This window comes from Nothobranchius furzeri, chromosome 10 (assembly GCF_043380555.1).
Source record: "Nothobranchius furzeri strain GRZ-AD chromosome 10, NfurGRZ-RIMD1, whole genome shotgun sequence".
Lineage (NCBI taxonomy): Eukaryota > Metazoa > Chordata > Actinopteri > Cyprinodontiformes > Nothobranchiidae > Nothobranchius > Nothobranchius furzeri.
The window spans coordinates 9,577,187-9,598,219 of NC_091750.1; positions in this window are offsets into that span (position 1 = coordinate 9,577,187).

Below are 21,033 nucleotides of genomic sequence, written 5' to 3' on the forward strand. Positions count from 1 at the left end.
GGGTCAAACCATGTCCCAAAGGTCACCGGATCTGGTGTCAATTTAAAGAAGTAGTCCAGTTACACATTTGTGGGCTTATAACTTGGCTTCTGAATGTCCTAGAGAAGTCAGGTATGTTTTAGTGTACTCCAATCAACAGCCTCTACAACCACAAAAAGGAATGGATTCATTAGCACTTATGGTTTTAAATGGCACCCAGAATTATGTTGCACGAAGCACAATTTCACATCATTCTGGGTCCATTTGTGTGAAAACAAGGTCCAATCAGGCTGAAACGTTACAAGAAGGTAGAATCTATTGAGTTGTAAGTGATCTGAACGTTTCATGATGATCGCACATTCCTATAGGGTATCAAACCATGTCCCAAAGGTCACCGGGCCTGGTGTCACTTTAAAGAAGTAGTCCAGTTACACATTTGTGGGATTATAACTTGGCTTCTGAATATCCTAGAGAGGTCAGGTTTGTTTAGAGTACTCCAATTAACAGCTCCCATTACCCCAAAAAGGAATGGAGTCATTAGCACTTATGGTTTTTAAATGGCACCCAGAATTATGTTGCACGAAGCACAATTTCACATCATTCTGGGTTCATTTGTGTGAAAACAAGGTCCAATCAGGCTGAAACGTTACAAGAAGGTAGAATCTATTGAGTTGTAAGTGATCTGAACGTTTCATGGTGATAGCACTTTCCTAAGGGGGTCAAACCATGTCCCAAAGGTCACCGGATCTGGTGTCAATTTAAAGAAGTGGTCCAGTTCCACATTTGTGGGCTTATAACTTGGCTTCTGAATGTCCTAGAGAGATCAGGTGTGTTTTAGTGTACTCCAATCAACAGCCCCTACAACCACAAAAAGGAATGGAGTCATTAGCACTTATGGTTTGTAAATGGCACCCAGAATTATGTTGCACGAAGCACAATTTCACATCATTCTGGGTCCATTTGTGTGAAAACAAGGTCCAATCAGGCTGAAACGTTACAAGAAGGTAGAATCTATTGAGTTGTAAGTGATCTGAACGTTTCATGATGATAGCACTTTCCTAAGGGGATCAAACCATGTCCCAAAGGTCACCGGATCTGGTGTCAATTTAAAGAAGTAGTCCAGTTACACATTTGTGGGCTTATAACTTGGCTTCTGAATGTCCTAGAGAGGTCAGGTTTGTTTTAGTGTACTCCAATCAACAGCCCCTACAACCACAAAAAGGAATGGAGTCATTAGCACTTATGGTTTGTAAATGGCACCCAGAATTATGTTGCACGAAGCACAATTTCACATCAATCTGGGTCCATTTGTGTGAAAACACGGTCCAATCAGGCTGAAACGTTACAAGAAGGTAGAATCTATTGAGCTGTAAGTGATCTGAACGTTTCATGATGATCGCACATTCCTATAGGGGGTCAAACCATGTCCCAAAGGTCACCGGGCCTGGTGTCACTTTAAAGAAGTAGTGCAGTTACACCTTTTTGGGCTTATAACTTGGCTTCTGAATATCCTTGAGAGGTCAGGTTTAATTTAGAGTACTCCAATTAACAGCCCCCATTACCCCAAAAAGGAATGGAGTCATTAGCACTTATGGTTTTTAAATGGCACCCAGAATTATTTTGCACGAAGCACAATTTCACATCATTCTGGGTTCATTTGTATGAAAACAAGGTCCAATCAGGCTGAAACGTTACAGGAAGGTAGAATCTATTGAGTTGTAAGTGATCTGAACGTTTCATGATGATAGCACTTTCCTAAGGGGGTCAAACCATGACCCAAAGGTCACCGGATCTGGTGTCAATTTAAAGAAGTAGTCCAGTTACACATTTGTGGGCTTATAACTTGGCTTCTGAATGTCCTAGAGAAGTCAGGTATGTTTTAGTGTACTCCAATCAACAGCCTCTACAACCACAAAAAGGAATGGAGTCATTAGCACTTATGGTTTTAAATGGCACCCAGAATTATGTTGCACGAAGCACAATTTCACATCATTCTGGGTCCATTTGTGTGAAAACAAGGTCCAATAAGGCTGAAACGTTACAAGAAGGTAGAATCTATTGAGTTGTAAGTGATCTGAACATTTCATGATGATCGCACATTCCTATAGGGTATCAAACCATGTCCCAAAGGTCACCGGGCCTAATGTCACTTTAAAGAAGTAGTCCAGTAACACATTTGTGGGATTATAACTTGGCTTCTGAATATCCTAGAGAGGTCAGGTTTGGTTTAGAGTACTCCAATTAACAGCCCCCATTACCCCAAAAAGGAATGGAGTCATTAGCACTTAGGGTTTTTAAATGGCACCCAGAATTATGTTGCACAAAGCACAATTTCACATCATTCTGGGTTCATTTGTGTGAAAACAAGGTCCAATCAGGCTGAAACGTTACAAGAAGGTAGAATCTATTGAGTTGTAAGTGATCTGAACGTTTCATGGTGATAGCACTTTCCTAAGGGGTTCAAACCATGTCCCAAAGGTCACCGGATCTGGTGTCAATTTAAAGTAGTCCAGTTACACATTTGTGGGCTTATAACTTGGCTTCTGAATGTCCTAGAGAAGTCAGGTATGTTTTAGTGTACTCCAATCAACAGCCTCTACAACCACAAAAAGGAATGGAGTCATTAGCACTTATGGTTTTAAATGGCACCCAGAATTATGTTGCACGAAGCACAATTTCACATCATTCTGGGTCCATTTGTGTGAAAACAAGGTCCAATCAGGCTGAAACGTTACAAGAAGGTAGAATCTATTGAGTTGTAAGTGATCTGAACTTTTCATGATTATCGCACATTCCTATAGGGGGTCAAACCATGTCCCAAAGGTCACCGGGCCTGGTGTCACTTTAAAGAAGTAGTGCAGTTACACCTTTGTGGGCTTATAACTTGGCTTCTGAATATCCTAGAGATATCAGGTTTGTTTTAGTGTACTCCAATTAACAGCCCCTACAACCACAAAAAGGAATGGAGTCATTAGCACTTATGGGTTTTAAATGGCACCCAGAACTATGTTGCACAAAGCACAATTTCACATCATTCTGGGTTCATTTGTGTGAAAACAAGGTGCAATCAGGCTGAAATGTTACAGGAAGGTAGAATCTGTTGAGTTGTAAGTCATCTGAACGTTTCATAATGATAGCACTTTCCTAAGGGGGTCAAACCATGTCCCAAAGGTCACCGGATCTGGTGTCAATTTAAAGAAGTAGTCCAGTTACACATTTGTGGGCTTATAACTTGGCTTCTGAATGTCCTAGAGAAGTCAGGTTTGTTTTAGTGTACTCCAATCAACAGCCCCTACAACCACAAAAAGGAATGGAGTCATTAGCACTTATGGTTTTAAATGGCACCCAGAATTATGTTGCACGAAGCACAATTTCACATCATTCTGGGTCCATTTGTGTGAAAACAAGGTCCAATCAGGCTGAAACGTTACAAGAAGGTAGAATCTATTGAGTTGTAAGTGCTCTGAACGTTTCATGATGATCGCGCATTCCTAAGGGGGTCAAACCATGTCCCAAAGGTCACCGGATCTGGTGTCACTTTAAAGAAGTAGTCCAGTTACACATTTTTGGGCTTATAACTTGGCTTCTGAATGTCCTAGAGAGATCAGGTTTATTTTAGTGTACTCCAATCAACAGCCCCTACAACCACAAAAAGGAATGGAGTCATTAGCACTTATGGTTTTTAAATGACACCCAGAATTATGTTGCACGAAGCACAATTTCACATCATTCTGGGTTCATTTGTGTGAAAACAAGGTCCAATCAGGCTGAAACGTTACAGACAGGTAGAATCTATTGAGTTTTAAGTGATCTGAACGTTTCATGATGATAGCACCTTCCTAAGGGGGTCACACCATGTCCCAAAGGTCACCGGATCTGGTGTCAATTTAAAGAAGTAGTCCAGTTACACATTTGTGGGCTTATAACTTGGCTTCTGAATGTCCTAGAGAGATCAGGTTTGTTTTAGTGTACTCCAATCAACAGCCCCTACAACCACAAAAAGGAATTGAGTCATTAGCACTTATGGTTTGTAAATGGCACCCAGAATTATGTTGCACGAAGCACAATTTCACATCATTCTGGGTCCATTTGTGTGAAAACAAGGTCCAATCAAGCTGAAACGTTACAAGAAGGTAGAATCTATTGAGTTGTAAGTGATCTGAACGTTTCATGATGATCGCACATTCCTAAAGGGGGTCAAACCATGTCCCAAAGGTCACCGGATCTGGTGTCACTTTAAAGAAGTAGTCCAGTTACACATTTTTGGGCTTATAACTTGGCTTCTGAATGTCCTAGAGAGATCAGGTTTATTTTAGTGTACTCCAATCAACAGCCCCTACAACCACAAAAAGGAATGGAGTCATTAGCACTTATGGTTTTTAAATGACACCCAGAATTATGTTGCACGAAGCACAATTTCACATCATTCTGGGTTCATTTGTGTGAAAACAAGGTCCAATCAGGCTGAAACGTTACAGACAGGTAGAATCTATTGAGTTTTAAGTGATCTGAACGTTTCATGATGATAGCACCTTCCTAAGGGGGTCACACCATGTCCCAAAGGTCACCGGATCTGGTGTCAATTTAAAGAAGTAGTCCAGTTACACATTTGTGGGCTTATAACTTGGCTTCTGAATGTCCTAGAGAGATCAGGTTTGTTTTAGTGTACTCCAATCAACAGCCCCTACAACCACAAAAAGGAATTGAGTCATTAGCACTTATGGTTTGTAAATGGCACCCAGAATTATGTTGCACGAAGCACAATTTCACATCATTCTGGGTCCATTTGTGTGAAAACAAGGTCCAATCAAGCTGAAACGTTACAAGAAGGTAGAATCTATTGAGTTGTAAGTGATCTGAACGTTTCATGATGATCGCACATTCCTAAAGGGGGTCAAACCATGTCCCAAAGGTCACCGGGCCTGGTGTCACTTTAAAGAAGTAGTGCAGTTACACCTTTGTGGGCTTATAACTTGGCTTCTGAATATCCTAGAGAGGTCAGGTTTAATTTAGAGTACTCCAATTAACAGCCCCCATTACCCCAAAAAGGAATGGAGTCATTAGCACTTATGGTTTTTAAATGGCACCCAGAATTATGTTGCACGAATCATAATTTTACATCATTCTGGGTTCATTTGTGTGAAAACAAGGTCCAATCAGGCTGAAACGTTACAGACAGGTAGATTCTATTGAGTTGTAAGTGATCTGAACGTTTCATGATGATAGCACTTTCCTAAGGGGGTCAAACCATGTCCAAAAGGTCACCGGATCTGTGGTCAATTTAAAGTAGTCCAGTTACACATTTGTGGGCTTATAACTTGGCTTCTGAATGTCCTAGAGAGATTAGGTTTGTTTTAGTGTACTCCAATCAACAGCCCCTACAACCACAAAAAGGAATTGAGTCATTAGCACTTATGGTTTGTAAATGGCACCCAGAATTATGTTGCACGAAGCACAATTTCACATCATTCTGGGTCCATTAGTGTTAAAACAAGGTCCAATCAGGCTGAAACGTTACAAGAAGGTAGAATCTATTGAGTCGTAAGTGATCTGAACGTTTCATGATGATCGCACATTCCTATAGGGGGTAAAACCATGTCCCAAAGGTCACCAGGCCTGGTGTCACTTTAAAGAAGTAGTCCAGTTACACATTTGTGGGCTTATAACTTGGCTTCTGAATATTATAGAGAGGTCAGGTTTGTTTTAGAGTACTCCAATTAACAGTCCCTATTACCTCAAAAAGGAATGGAGTCATTAGCACTTATGGTTTTTAAATGGCACCCAGAATTATGTTGCACAAAGCACAATTTCACATCATTCTGAGTTCATTTGTGTGAAAACAAGGTCCAATCAGGCTGAAAAGTTACAGGAAGGTAGAATCTATTGAGTTGTAAGTGATCTGAACGTTTCATGATGATAGCACTTTTCTAAGGGGGTCAAACCATGTCCCAAAGGTCACCGGGCCTGGTGTCACTTTAAAGAAGTAGTCCAGTTACACCGTTGTCGGCTTATAACTTGGCTTCTGAATGTCCTAGAGAGGTCAGGTTTGTTTTATTGTACTCCAATCAACAGCCCCTACCATCGCAAAAAGGAATGGAGTCATTAGCACTTATGGTTTGTAAATGGCACCTTGAATTATGTTGCACGCAACACATTTTCACATCATTCTGGGTCCATTTGTGTGAAAACAAGGTCCAATCAGGCTGAAACATTACAAGAAGGTAGAATCTATTGAGATGTAAGTGATCTGAACGTTTCATGATGATCGCACATTCCTATAGGGGGTCAAACCATGTCCCAAAGGTCACCGGGCCTGGTGTCACTTTAAAGAAGTAGTCCAGTTACACCTTTGTGGGCTTATAACTTGGCTTCTGAATGTCCTAGAGAGATCAGGTTTGTTTCAGAGTACTCCAATCAACAGCCCCTACAACCACAAAAAGGAATGGAGTCATTAGCACTTATGGTTTGTAAATGGCACCCAGAATTATGTTGCACGAAGCACAATTTCACATCATTCTGGGTCCATTTGTGTGAAAACAAGGTCCATTCAGGCTGAAACGTTACAAGAAGGTAGAATCTATTGAGTTGTAAGTGATCTGAACGTTTCATGATGATCGCACATTCCTATAGGGGGTCAAACCATGTCTCAAAGGTCACCGGTCCTGGTGTCACTTTAAAGAAGTAGTGCAGGTACACCTTTGTGGGCTTATAACTTGGCTTCTGAATATCCTAGAGAGGTCAGGTTTAATTTAGAGTACTCGAATTAACAGCCCCCATTACCCCAAAAAGGAATGAAGTAATTAGCACTTATGGTTTTTAAATGGCACCGAGAATTATTTTGCACGAAGCACAATTTCACATCATTCTGGGTTAATTTGTGTGAAAACAAGGTCTAATCAGGCTGAAACGTTACAGAAAGGTAGAATCTATTGAGTTGTAAGTGATCTGAACGTTTCATGATGATAGCACTTTCCTAAGGGGGTCAAACCATGTCCCAAAGGTCACCGGGCCTGGTGTCACTTTAAAGAAGTAGTCCAGTTACACCTTTGCAGGCTTATAACTTGGCTTCTGAATTACCTAGAGAGGTCGGGTTTGTTTTAGAGTACTCCAATTAACAGCCCCCATTGCCCCAAAAAAGAATGGAGTCATTAGCACTTATGGTTTTTAAATGGCACCCAGAATTATGTTGCACGAAGCACAATTTCACATCATTCTGGGTCGATTTGTGTGAAAACAAGGTGCAGTCAGGCTGAAACGTTACAATAAGGTAGAATCTATTGAGTTGTAAGTGATCTGAACGTTTCATGGTGATAGCACTTTCCTAAGGGGGTCAAACCATGTCCCAAAGGTCACCGGGCCTGGTGTCACTTTAAAGAAGTAGTCCAGTTACACCGTTGTCGGCTTATAACTTGGCTTCTGAATGTCCTAGAGAGGTCAGGTTTGTTTTATTGTACTCCAATCAACAGCCCCTACAACCGCAAAAAGGAATGGAGTCATTAGCACTTATGGTTTGTAAATGGCACCTTGAATTATGTTGCACGCAGCACATTTTCACATCATTCTGGGTCCATTTGTGTGAAAACAAGGTCCAATCAGGCTGAAACATTACAAGAAGGTAGAATCTATTGAGATGTAAGTGATCTGAACGTTTCATGATGATCGCACATTCCTATAGGGGGTCAAACCATGTCCCAAAGGTCACCGGGCCTGGTGTCACTTTAAAGAAGTAGTCCAGTTACACCGTTGTCGGCTTATAACTTTGCTTCTAGAGAGGTCAGGTTTGTTTTATTGTACTCCAATCAACAGCCCCTACAACCACAAAAAGGAATTGAGTCATTAGCACTTATGGTTTGTAAATGGCACCCAGAATTATGTTGCACGAAGCACAATTTCACATCATTCTGGGTCCATTTGTGTGAAAACAAGGTCCAATCAGGCTGAAACGTTACAAGAAGGTAGAATCTATTGAGCTGTAAGTGATCTGAACGTTTCATGATGATCGCACATTCCTATAGGGGGTCAAACCATGTCTCAAAGGTCACCGGTCCTGGTGTCACTTTAAAGAAGTAGTGCAGGTACACCTTTGTGGGCTTATAACTTGGCTTCTGAATATCCTAGAGAGGTCAGGTTTAATTTAGAGTACTCCAATTAACAGCTCCCATTACCCCAAAAAGGAATGGAGTCATTAGCACTTATGGTTTTTAAATGGCACCGAGAATTATTTTGCACGAAGCACAATTTCACATCATTCTGGGTTAATTTGTGTGAAAACAAGGTCTAATCAGGCTGAAACGTTACAGAAAGGTAGAATCTATTGAGTTGTAAGTGATCTGAACGTTTCATGATGATAGCACTTTCCTAAGGGGGTCAAACCATGTCCCAAAGGTCACCGGGCCTGGTGTCACTTTAAAGAAGTAGTCCAGTTACACCTTTGCGGGCTTATAACTTGGCTTCTGAATGTCCTAGAGAGATTAGGTTTGTTTTAGTGTACTCCAATCAACAGCCCCTACAACCACAAAAAGGAATTGAGTCATTAGCACTTATGGTTTGTAAATGGCACCCAGAATTATGTTGCACGAAGCACAATTTCACATCATTCTGGGTCCATTAGTGTTAAAACAAGGTCCAATCAGGCTGAAACGTTACAAGAAGGTAGAATCTATTGAGTTGTAAGTGATCTGAACGTTTCATGATGATCGCACATTCCTATAGGGGGTAAAACCATGTCCCAAAGGTCACCAGGCCTGGTGTCACTTTAAAGAAGTAGTCCAGTTACACATTTGTGGGCTTATAACTTGGCTTCTGAATATTATAGAGAGGTCAGGTTTGTTTTAGAGTACTCCAATTAACAGTCCCTATTACCTCAAAAAGGAATGGAGTCATTAGCACTTATGGTTTTTAAATGGCACCCAGAATTATGTTGCACAAAGCACAATTTCACATCATTCTGAGTTCATTTGTGTGAAAACAAGGTCCAATCAGGCTGAAAAGTTACAGGAAGGTAGAATCTATTGAGTTGTAAGTGATCTGAACGTTTCATGGTGATAGCACTTTCCTAAGGGGGTCAAACCATGTCCCAAAGGTCACCGGGCCTGGTGTCACTTTAAAGAAGTAGTCCAGTTACACCGTTGTCGGCTTATAACTTGGCTTCTGAATGTCCTAGAGAGGTCAGGTTTGTTTTATTGTACTCCAATCAACAGCCCCTACCACCGCAAAAAGGAATGGAGTCATTAGCACTTATGGTTTGTAAATGGCACCTTGAATTATGTTGCACGCAACACATTTTCACATCATTCTGGGTCCATTTGTGTGAAAACAAGGTCCAATCAGGCTGAAACATTACAAGAAGGTAGAATCTATTGAGATGTAAGTGATCTGAACGTTTCATGATGATCGCACATTCCTATAGGGGGTCAAACCATGTCCCAAAGGTCACCGGGCCTGGTGTCACTTTAAAGAAGTAGTCCAGTTACACCTTTGTGGGCTTATAACTTGGCTTCTGAATGTCCTAGAGAGATCAGGTTTGTTTCAGAGTACTCCAATCAACAGCCCCTACAACCACAAAAAGGAATGGAGTCATTAGCACTTATGGTTTGTAAATGGCACCCAGAATTATGTTGCACGAAGCACAATTTCACATCATTCTGGGTCCATTTGTGTGAAAACAAGGTCCATTCAGGCTGAAACGTTACAAGAAGGTAGAATCTATTGAGTTGTAAGTGATCTGAACGTTTCATGATGATCGCACATTCCTATAGGGGGTCAAACCATGTCTCAAAGGTCACCGGTCCTGGTGTCACTTTAAAGAAGTAGTGCAGGTACACCTTTGTGGGCTTATAACTTGGCTTCTGAATATCCTAGAGAGGTCAGGTTTAATTTAGAGTACTCGAATTAACAGCCCCCATTACCCCAAAAAGGAATGGAGTAATTAGCACTTATGGTTTTTAAATGGCACCGAGAATTATTTTGCACGAAGCACAATTTCACATCATTCTGGGTTAATTTGTGTGAAAACAAGGTCTAATCAGGCTGAAACGTTACAGAAAGGTAGAATCTATTGAGTTGTAAGTGATCTGAACGTTTCATGATGATAGCACTTTCCTAAGGGGGTCAAACCATGTCCCAAAGGTCACCGGGCCTGGTGTCACTTTAAAGAAGTAGTCCAGTTACACCTTTGCAGGCTTATAACTTGGCTTCTGAATTACCTAGAGAGGTCGGGTTTGTTTTAGAGTACTCCAATTAACAGCCCCCATTGCCCCAAAAAAGAATGGAGTCATTAGCACTTATGGTTTTTAAATGGCACCCAGAATTATGTTGCACGAAGCACAATTTCACATCATTCTGGGTCGATTTGTGTGAAAACAAGGTGCAGTCAGGCTGAAACGTTACAATAAGGTAGAATCTATTGAGTTGTAAGTGATCCGAACGTTTCATGGTGATAGCACTTTCCTAAGGGGGTCAAACCATGTCCCAAAGGTCACCGGGCCTGGTGTCACTTTAAAGAAGTAGTCCAGTTACACCGTTGTCGGCTTATAACTTGGCTTCTGAATGTCCTAGAGAGGTCAGGTTTGTTTTATTGTACTCCAATCAACAGCCCCTACCACCGCAAAAAGGAATGGAGTCATTAGCACTTATGGTTTGTAAATGGCACCTTGAATTATGTTGCACGCAGCACATTTTCACATCATTCTGGGTCCATTTGTGTGAAAACAAGGTCCAATCAGGCTGAAACATTACAAGAAGGTAGAATCTATTGAGATGTAAGTGATCTGAACGTTTCATGATGATCGCACATTCCTATAGGGGGTCAAACCATGTCCCAAAGGTCACCGGGCCTGGTGTCACTTTAAAGAAGTAGTCCAGTTACACCGTTGTCGGCTTATAACTTTGCTTCTAGAGAGGTCAGGTTTGTTTTATTGTACTCCAATCAACAGCCCCTACAACCACAAAAAGGAATTGAGTCATTAGCACTTATGGTTTGTAAATGGCACCCAGAATTATGTTGCACGAAGCACAATTTCACATCATTCTGGGTCCATTTGTGTGAAAACAAGGTCCAATCAGGCTGAAACGTTACAAGAAGGTAGAATCTATTGAGCTGTAAGTGATCTGAACGTTTCATGATGATAGCATTTTCCTAAGGGGGTCAAACCATGTCCCAAAGGTCACCGGGCCTGGTGTCACTTTAAAGAAGTAGTCCAGTTACACCTTTGTGGGATTATAACTTGTCTCCTGAATGTCCTAGAGAGGTCAGGCTTGTTTTAGTGTACTCCAATCAACAGCCCCTACAACCACAAAAAGGAATGGAGTCATTAGCACTTATGGTTTGTAAATGGCACCCAGAATTATGTTGCATGAAGCACAATTTCACATCATTCTGGGTCCATTTGTGTGAAAACAAGGTCCAATCAGGCTGAAACGTTACAAGAAGGTAGAATCTATTGAGTTGTAAGTGATCTGAACGTTTCAGGATGATCGCACATTCCTATAGGGGGTCAAACCATGTCCCAAAGGTCACCGGGCCTGGTGTCACTTTAAAGAAGTAGTCCAGTTACACCTTTGTGGGCTTAAAACTTGGCTTCTGAATGTCCTAGAGAGGTCAGGCTTGTTTTAGTGTACTCCAATCAACAGCCCCTACAACCACAAAAAGGAATGGAGTCATTAGCACTTATGGTTTGTAAATGGCACCCAGAATTATGTTGCACAAAGCACAATTTCACATCATTCTGGGTCCATTTGTGTGAAAACAAGGTCCAATCAGGCTGAAACGTTACAAGAAGGTAGAATCTATTGAGTTGTAAGTGATCTGAACATTTCATGATGATCGCACATTCCTATAGGGGGTCAAACCATGTCCCAAAGGTCACCGGATCTGGTGTCAATTTAAAGAAGTAGTCCAGTTACACCTTTGTGGGCTTATAACTTGGCTTCTGAATGTCCTAGAGAGATCAGGTTTGTTTCAGAGTACTCCAATCAACAGCCCCTACAACCACAAAAAGGAATGGAGTCATTAGCACTTATGGTTTGTAAATGGCACCCAGAATTATGTTGCACGAAGCACAATTTCACATCATTCTGGGTCCATTTGTGTGAAAACAAGGTCCATTCAGGCTGAAACGTTACAAGAAGGTAGAATCTATTGAGTTGTAAGTGATCTGAACGTTTCATGATGATCGCACATTCCTATAGGGGGTCAAACCATGTCTCAAAGGTCACCGGTCCTGGTGTCACTTTAAAGAAGTAGTGCAGGTACACCTTTGTGGGCTTATAACTTGGCTTCTGAATATCCTAGAGAGGTCAGGTTTAATTTAGAGTACTCCAATTAACAGCTCCCATTACCCCAAAAAGGAATGGAGTCATTAGCACTTATGGTTTTTAAATGGCACCGAGAATTATTTTGCACGAAGCACAATTTCACATCATTCTGGGTTAATTTGTGTGAAAACAAGGTCTAATCAGGCTGAAACGTTACAGAAAGGTAGAATCTATTGAGTTGTAAGTGATCTGAACGTTTCATGATGATAGCACTTTCCTAAGGGGGTCAAACCATGTCCCAAAGGTCACCGGGCCTGGTGTCACTTTAAAGAAGTAGTCCAGTTACACCTTTGCGGGCTTATAACTTGGCTTCTGAATTACCTAGAGAGGTCGGGTTTGTTTTAGAGTACTCCAATTAACAGCCCCCATTACCCCAAAAAAGAAAGGAGTCATTAGCACTTATGGTTTTTAAATGGCACCCAGAATTATGTTGCACGAAGCACAATTTCACATCATTCTGGGTCGATTTGTGTGAAAACAAGGTCCAGTCAGGCTGAAACGTTACAATAAGGTAGAATCTATTGAGTTGTAAGTGATCTGAACGTTTCATGATGATCGCACATTCCTAAGGGGGTCAAACCATGTCCCAAAGGTCACCGGAACTGGTGTCACTTTAAAGAAGTAGTCCAGTTACACATTTGTGGGCTTATAACTTGGCTTCTGAATGTCCTAGAGAGATCAGGTTTGTTTTAGTGTACTCCAATCAACGGCCCCTACAACCACAAAAAGGAATGGAGTCATTAGCACTTATGGTTTTTAAATGGCACCCAGAATTATGTTGCACGAAGCACAATTTCACATCATTCTGGGTCCATTTGTGTGAAAACAAGGTCCAATCAGGCTGAAACGTTACAAGAAGGTAGAATCTATTGAGTTGTAAGTGATCTGAACATTTCATGATGATCGCACATTCCTATAGGGGGTCAAACCATGTCCCAAAGGTCACCGGATCTGGTGTCACTTTATAGAAGTAGTGCAGTTACACCTTTGTGGGCTTATAACTTGGCTTCTGAATGTCCTAGAGAGATCAGGTTTGTTTCAGAGTACTCCAATCAACAGCCCCTACAACCACAAAAAGGAATGGAGTCATTAGCACTTATGGTTTGTAAATGGCACCCAGAATTATGTTGCACGAAGCACAATTTCACATCATTCTGGGTCCATTTGTGTGAAAACAAGGTCCATTCAGGATGAAAAGTTACAAGAAGGTAGAATCTATTGAGTTGTAAGTGATCTGAACGTTTCATGATGATCGCACATTCCTATAGGGGGTCAAACCATGTCTCAAAGGTCACCGGTCCTGGTGTCACTTTAAAGAAGTAGTGCAGGTACACCTTTGTGGGCTTATAACTTGGCTTCTGAATATCCTAGAGAGGTCAGGTTTAATTTAGAGTACTCCAATTAACAGCCCCCATTACCCCAAAAAGGAATGGAGTCATTAGCACTTATGGTTTTGAAATGGCACCGAGAATTATGTTGCACGAAGCACAATTTCACATCATTCTGGGTTCATTTGTGTGAAAACAAGGTCTAATCAGGCTGAAACGTTACAAGAAGGTAGAATCTATTGAGTTGTAAGTGATCTGAACGTTTCATGATGATCGCACATTCCTAAGGGGGTCAAACCATGTCCCAAAGGTCACCGGAACTGGTGTCACTTTAAAGAAGTAGTCCAGTTACACATTTGTGGGCTTATAACTTGGCTTCTGAATGTCCTAGAGAGATCAGGTTTGTTTTAGTGTACTCCAATAAACGGCCCCTACAACCACAAAAAGGAATGGAGTCATTAGCACTTATGGTTTTTAAATGGCACCCAGAATTATGTTGCACGAAGCACAATTTCACATCATTCTAGGTTTATTTGTGTGAAAACAAGGTCCAATCAGGCTGAAACGTTACAGGAAGGTAGAATTTATTGAGTTGTAAGGGATCTGAACGTTTCATGATGATAGCACATTCCTATAGGGGGTCAAACCATGTGCCAAAGGTCACCGGGCCTGGTGTCACTTTAAAGAAGTAGTCCAGTTACACATTTGTGGGCTCATAACTTGGCTTCTGAATATCCCAGAGAGGTCAAGTTTGTTTTAGAGTATTCCAATTAACAGCCCCTAATCCCTCAAAAAGGAATGGAGTCATTAGCACTTATGGTTTTTAAATGGCACCGAGAATTATGTTGCACGAAGCACAATTTCACATCATTCTGGGTCCATTTGTGTGAAAACAAGGTCAAATCAGGCTGAAACTTTACAAGAAGGTAGAATCTATTGAGTTGTAAGTGATCTGAACGTTTCATGATGATCGCACATTCCTAAGGGGGTCAAACCATGTCCCAAAGGTCACCGGATCTGGTGTCACTTTAAAGAAGTAGTCCAGTTACACATTTGTGGGCTTATAACTTGGCTTCTGAATGTCCTAGAGAGATCAGGTTTATTTTAGTGTACTCCAATCAACAGCCCCTACAACCACAAAAAGGAATGGAGTCATTAGCACTTATGGTTTTTAAATGACACCCAGAATTATGTTGCACGAAGCACAATTTCACATCATTCTGGGTTCATTTGTGTGAAAACAAGGTCCAATCAGGCTGAAACGTTACAGAAAGGTAGAATCTATTGAGTTGTAAGTGATCTGAACGTTTCATGATGATAGCACTTTCCTAAGGGGGTCAAACCATGTCCCAAAGGTCACCGGATCTGGTGTCAATTTAAAGAAGTACAGGTGCTGGCCAGTAAATTAGAATATCATCAAAAGGTTGAAAATATTTCAGTAATTCCATTCAAAACGTGAAACTTGTACATTATATTCATGCAATGCACACAGACCAATGTATTTCCAATGTTCATTACATTTAAATTTGATATTCATAAGTGACAACTAATGAAAACTCCAAATTTGGTATCTCAAAAAATTAGAATATTCTGAAAAGGCTGAATATAGAAGACACCTGCTGCCACTCTAATCAGCTGATTTACTCAAAACACCTGCAAAGGCCTTTAAAAGGTCCCTCAGTCTTGTTTTGAAGGCACCACAATCATGGGGAAGACTTCTGACTTAACAGCTGTCCAAAAGACAATCATTGACACCTTGCACAAGGAGGGCAAGACACAAAAGGTGATTGCTAAAGAAGCTGGCTGTTCGCAGAGCTCTGTGTCCAAGCACATTAACAGACAGGCGAAGGGACGGAAAAAATGTGGTAGAAAAAAGTGTACAAGCTCTAGGGATAACCGCACCCTGCAGAGAATTGTGACGACAAACCCATTCAAAAATGTGGGGGAGATCCACAAAGAGTGGACTGCAGCTGGAGTCAGCGCTTCAAGAACCACCACGAGGAGACTCATGAAAGACATGGGATTCAGGTGTCGCATTCCGTGTATCAAGCCACTCCTGAACAAGAAACAGCACAAGAAGCGTCTCGCCTGGGCCAAGGACAAAAAGGACTGGACTGATGCTGAGTGGTCCAAAGTTATGTTTTCTGATGAAAGCAAGTTCTGCATTTCCTTTGGAAATCAAGGACCCAGAGTCTGGAGGAAGAGCGGAGAAGCACAGAATCCACGTTGCATGAGGTCCAGTGTAAAGTTTCCACCGTCAGTGATGGTGTGGGGTGCCATGTCATCTGCCGGTGTTGGCCCACTCTGTTTCCTGAGGTCCAGGGTCAATGCAGCCGTCTACCAGGAAGTTTTAGAGCACTTCATGCTTCCTGCTGCTGACCAACTTTATGGGGATGCAGACTTCACCTTTCAACAGGACTTGGCACCTGCACACAGTGCCAAAACCACCAGCACCTGGTTCAAGGACCATGGTATCCCTGTCCTTGATTGGCCAGCAAACTCGCCTGACCTTAACCCCATAGAAAATCTATGGGGTATTGTGAAGCGGAGGATGCAATACGCTAGACCCAACAATGCAGAGGAGCTGAAGACGACTATCAGAGCAACCTGGGCTCTCATAACACCTGAGCACAGACTGATCGAGTCCATGCCACGCCGCATTACTGCAGTTATTGAGGCAAAAGGAGCCCCGACTAAGTATTGAGTGCTATACATGCACATTCTTTTCATGTTCATTCTTTTCAGTTGGCCAACATTAGAGAAACAAACATTTTTTCATTGGCCTTTAGAATATTCTAATTTTCTGAGATACCAGATTTGATGTTTTCATTGGTTGTCACCTATAAATATCAAAATTAAACGTAATAAACATCGGAAATACATTGGTCTGTGTGCATTGCATGAATATAATGTACAAGTTTCACGTTTTGAATGGAATTACTGAAATATTTTCAACCTTTTGATGATATTCTAATTTACTGGCCAGCACCTGTAGTCCAGTTACACATTTGTGGGCTTATAACTTGGCTTCTGAATGTCCTAGAGAGATCAGGTTTGTTTTAGTGTACTCCAATCAACAGCCCCTAATCCCTCAAAAAGGAATGGAGTCATTAGCACTTATGGTTTTTAAATGGCACCGAGAATTATGTTGCACAAAGCACAATTTCACATCATTCTGGGTCCATTTGCGTGAAAACAAGGTCAAATCAGGCTGAAACGTTACAAGAAGGTAGAATCTATTGAGTTGTAAGTGATCTGAACGTTTCATGATGATCGCACATTCCTAAGGGGGTCAAACCATGTCCCAAAGGTCACCGGATCTGGTGTCACTTTAAAGAAGTAGTCCAGTTACACATTTGTGGGCTTATAACTTGGCTTCTGAATGTCCTAGAGAGATCAGGTTTAATTAGTGTACTCCAATCAACAGCCCCTACAACCACAAAAAGGAATGGAGTCATTAGCACTTATGGTTTTTAAATGACACCCAGAATTATGTTGCACGAAGCACAATTTCACATCATTCTGGGTTCATTTGTGTGAAAACAAGGTCCAATCAGGCTGAAACGTTACAGAAAGGTAGAATCTATTGAGTTGTAAGTGATCTGAACGTTTCATGATGATAGCACTTTCCTAAGGGGGTCAAACCATGTCCCAAAGGTCACCGGATCTGGTGTCAATTTAAAGAAGTAGTCCAGTTACACATTTGTGGGCTTATAACTTGGCTTCTGAATGTCCTAGAGAGATCAGGTTTGTTTTAGTGTACTCCAATCAACAGCCCCTACAACCACAAAAAGGAATTGAGTCATTATCACTTATGGTTTGTAAATGGCACCCAGAATTATGTTGCACGAAGCACAATTTCACATCATTCTAGGTCTATTAGTGTGAAAACAAGGTCCAATCAGGCTGAAACATTACAAGAAGGTAGAATCTATTGAGTTGTAAGTGATCTGAACGTTTCATGATGATCGCACATTCCTAAAGGGGGTCAAACCATGTCCCAAAGGTCACCGGGCCTGGTGTCACTTTAAAGAAGTAGTGCAGTTACACCTTTGTGGGCTTATAACTTGGCTTCTGAAAATCCTAGAGAGGTCAGGTTTAATTTAGAGTACTCCAATTAACAGCCCCCATTACCCCAAAAAGGAATGGAGTCATTAGCACTTATGGTTTTTAAATGGCACCCAGAATTATGTTGCACGAAGCATAATTTTACATCATTCTGGGTTCATTTGTGTGAAAACAAGGTCCAATCAGGCTGAAACGTTACAAGAAGGTAGAATCTATTGAGTTGTAAGTGATCTGAACGTTTCATGATGATAGCACTTTCCTAAGGGGGTCAAACCATGTCCAAAAGGTCACCGGATCTGTGGTCAATTTAAAGTAGTCCAGTTACACATTTGAGGGCTTATAACTTGGCTTCTGAATGTCCTAGAGAGATCAGGTTTGTTTTAGTGTACTCCAATCAACAGCCCCTACAACCACAAAAAGGAATTGAGTCATTAGCACTTATGGTTTGTAAATGGCACCCAGAATTATGTTGCACGAAGCACAATTTCACATCATTCTGGGTCCATTTGTGTGAAAACAAGGTCCAATCAGGCTGAAACGTTACAAGAAGGTAGAATCTATTGATTTGTAAGTGATCTGAACGTTTCATGATGATCGCACATTCGTATAGGGGGTCAAACCATGTCCCAAAGGTCACCGGGCCTGGTGTCACTTTAAAGAAGTAGTCCAGTTACACCGTTGTCGGCTTATAACTTGGCTTCTAGAGAGGTCAGGTTTGTTTTATTGTACTCCAATCAACAGCCCCTACAACCACAAAAAGGAATGGAGTCATTAGCACTTATGGTTTGTAAATGGCACCTAGAATTATGTTGCACGAAGCACAATTTCACATCATTCTGGGTCCATTTGTGTGAAAACAAGGTCCAATCAGGCTGAAACGTTACAAGAAGGTAGAATCTATTGAGTTGTAAGTGATCTGAACGTTTCATGATGAACGCACATTCCTATAGGGGGTCAAACCATGTCCCAAAGGTCACCGGGCCTGGTGTCACTTTAAAGAAGTAGTGCAGTTACACATTTGTGGGCTTATAACTTGGCTTCTGAATATCCTAGAGAGGTCAGATTTAATTTAGAGTACTCCAATTAACAGCCCCCATTACCCCAAAAAGGAATGGAGTCATTAACACTTATGGTTTTTAAATGGCACCCAGAATTATGTTGCACGAAGCATAATTTCACATCATTCTGGGTTCATTTGTGTGAAAACAAGGTCCAATCAGGCTGAAACGTTACAGGAAGGTAGAATCTATTGAGTTGTAAGTGATCTGAAAGTTTCATGACGATAGCACTTTCCTAAGGGGGTCAAACCATGTCCCAAAGGTCACCGGGCCTGGTGTCACTTTAAAGAAGTAGTCCAGTTACACCTTTGTGGGCTTATAACTTGGCTCCTGAATGTCCTAGAGAGGTCAGGCTTGTTTTAGTGTACTCCAATCAACAGCCCCTACAACCACAAAAAGGAATGGAGTCATTAGCACTTATGGTTTGTAAATGGCACCCAGAATTATGTTGCACGAAGCACAATTTCACATCATTCTGGGTCCATTTGTGTGAAAACAAGGTCCAATCAGGCTGAAACGTTACAAGAAGGTAGAATCTATTGAGTTGTAAGTGATCTGAACGTTTCATGATGATCGCACATTCCTATAGGGGGTCAAACCATGTCCCAAAGGTCACCGGGCCTGGTGTCACTTTAAAGAAGTAGTCCAGTTACACCTTTGTGGGCTTATAACTTGGCTTCTGAATGTCCTAGAGAGGTCAGACTTGTTTTAGTGTACTCCAATCAACAGCCCCTACAACCACAAAAAGGAATGGAGTCATTAGCACTTATGGTTTGTAAATGGCACCCAGAATTATGTTGCACAAAGCACAATTTCACATCTTTCTGGGTCCATTTGTGTGAAAACAAGGTCCAATCAGGCTGAAACGTTACAAGAAGGTAGAATCTATTGAGTTGTAAGTGATCTGAACATTTCATGATGATCGCACATTCCTATAGGGGGTCAAACCATGTCCCAAAGGTGACTGGATCTGGTGTCACTTTAAAGAAGTAGTCCAGTTACACCTTTGTGGGCTTATAACTTGGCTTCTGAATATCCTAGAGAGGTCAGGTTTAATTTAGAGTACTCCAATTAACAGCCCCCATTACCCCAAAAAGGAATGGAGTCATTAGCACTTATGGTTTTTAAATGGCACCGAGAATTATGTTGCACGAAGCACAATTTCACATCATTCTGGGTTCATTTGTGTGAAAACAAGGTCTAATCAGGCTGAAACGTTACAGAAAGGTAGAATCTATTGAGTTGTAAGTGATCTGAACGTTTCATGATGATAGCACTTTCCTAAGGGGGTCAAACCATGTCCCAAAGGTCACCGGGCCTGGTGTCACTTTAAAGAAGTAGTCCTGTTACACATTTGTGGGCTTATAACTTGGCATCTGAATTACCTAGAGAGGTCAGGTTTGTTTTAGAGTACTCCAATTAACAGCCCCCATTACCCCAAAAAAGAATGGAGTCATTAGCACTTATGGTTTTTAAATGGCACCCAGAATTATGTTGCACAAAGCACAATTTCACATCATTCTGGGTCCATTTGTGTGAAAACAAGGTCCAATCAGGCTGAAACGTTACAAGAAGGTAGAATCTATTGAGTTGTAAGTGATCTGAACGTTTCATGATGATCGCACATTCCTATAAGGGGTCAAACCATGTCCCAAAGGTCACCGGATCTGGTGTCACTTTAAAGAAGTAGTCCAGTTACACCTTTGTGGGCTTATAACTTGGCTCCTGAATGTCCTAGAGAGGTCAGTCTTGTTTTAGTGTACTCCAATCAACAGCCCCTACAACCACAAAAAGGAATGGAGTCATTAGCACTTATGGTTTGTAAATGGCACCCAGAATTATGTTGCACGAAGCACAATTTCACATCATTCTGGGTCCATTTGTGTGAAAACAAGGTCCAATCAGGCTGAAACGTTACAAGAAGGTAGAATCTATTGAGTTGTAAGTGATCTGAACGTTTCATGATGATCGCACATTCCTATAAGGGGTCAAACCATGTCCCAAAGGTCACCGGGCCTGGTGTCACTTTAAAGAAGTAGTCCAGTTACACCTTTGTGGGCTTATAACTTGGCTTCTGAATGTCCTAGAGAGATCAGCTTTGTTTCAGAGTACTCCAATCAACAGCCCCTACAACCACAAAAAGGAATGGAGTCATTAGCACTTATGGTTTGTAAATGGCACCCAGAATTATGTTGCACGAAGCACAATTTCACATCATTCTGTGTCCATTTGTGTGAAAACAAGGTCCATTCAGGCTGAAACGTTACAAGAAGGTAGAATCTATT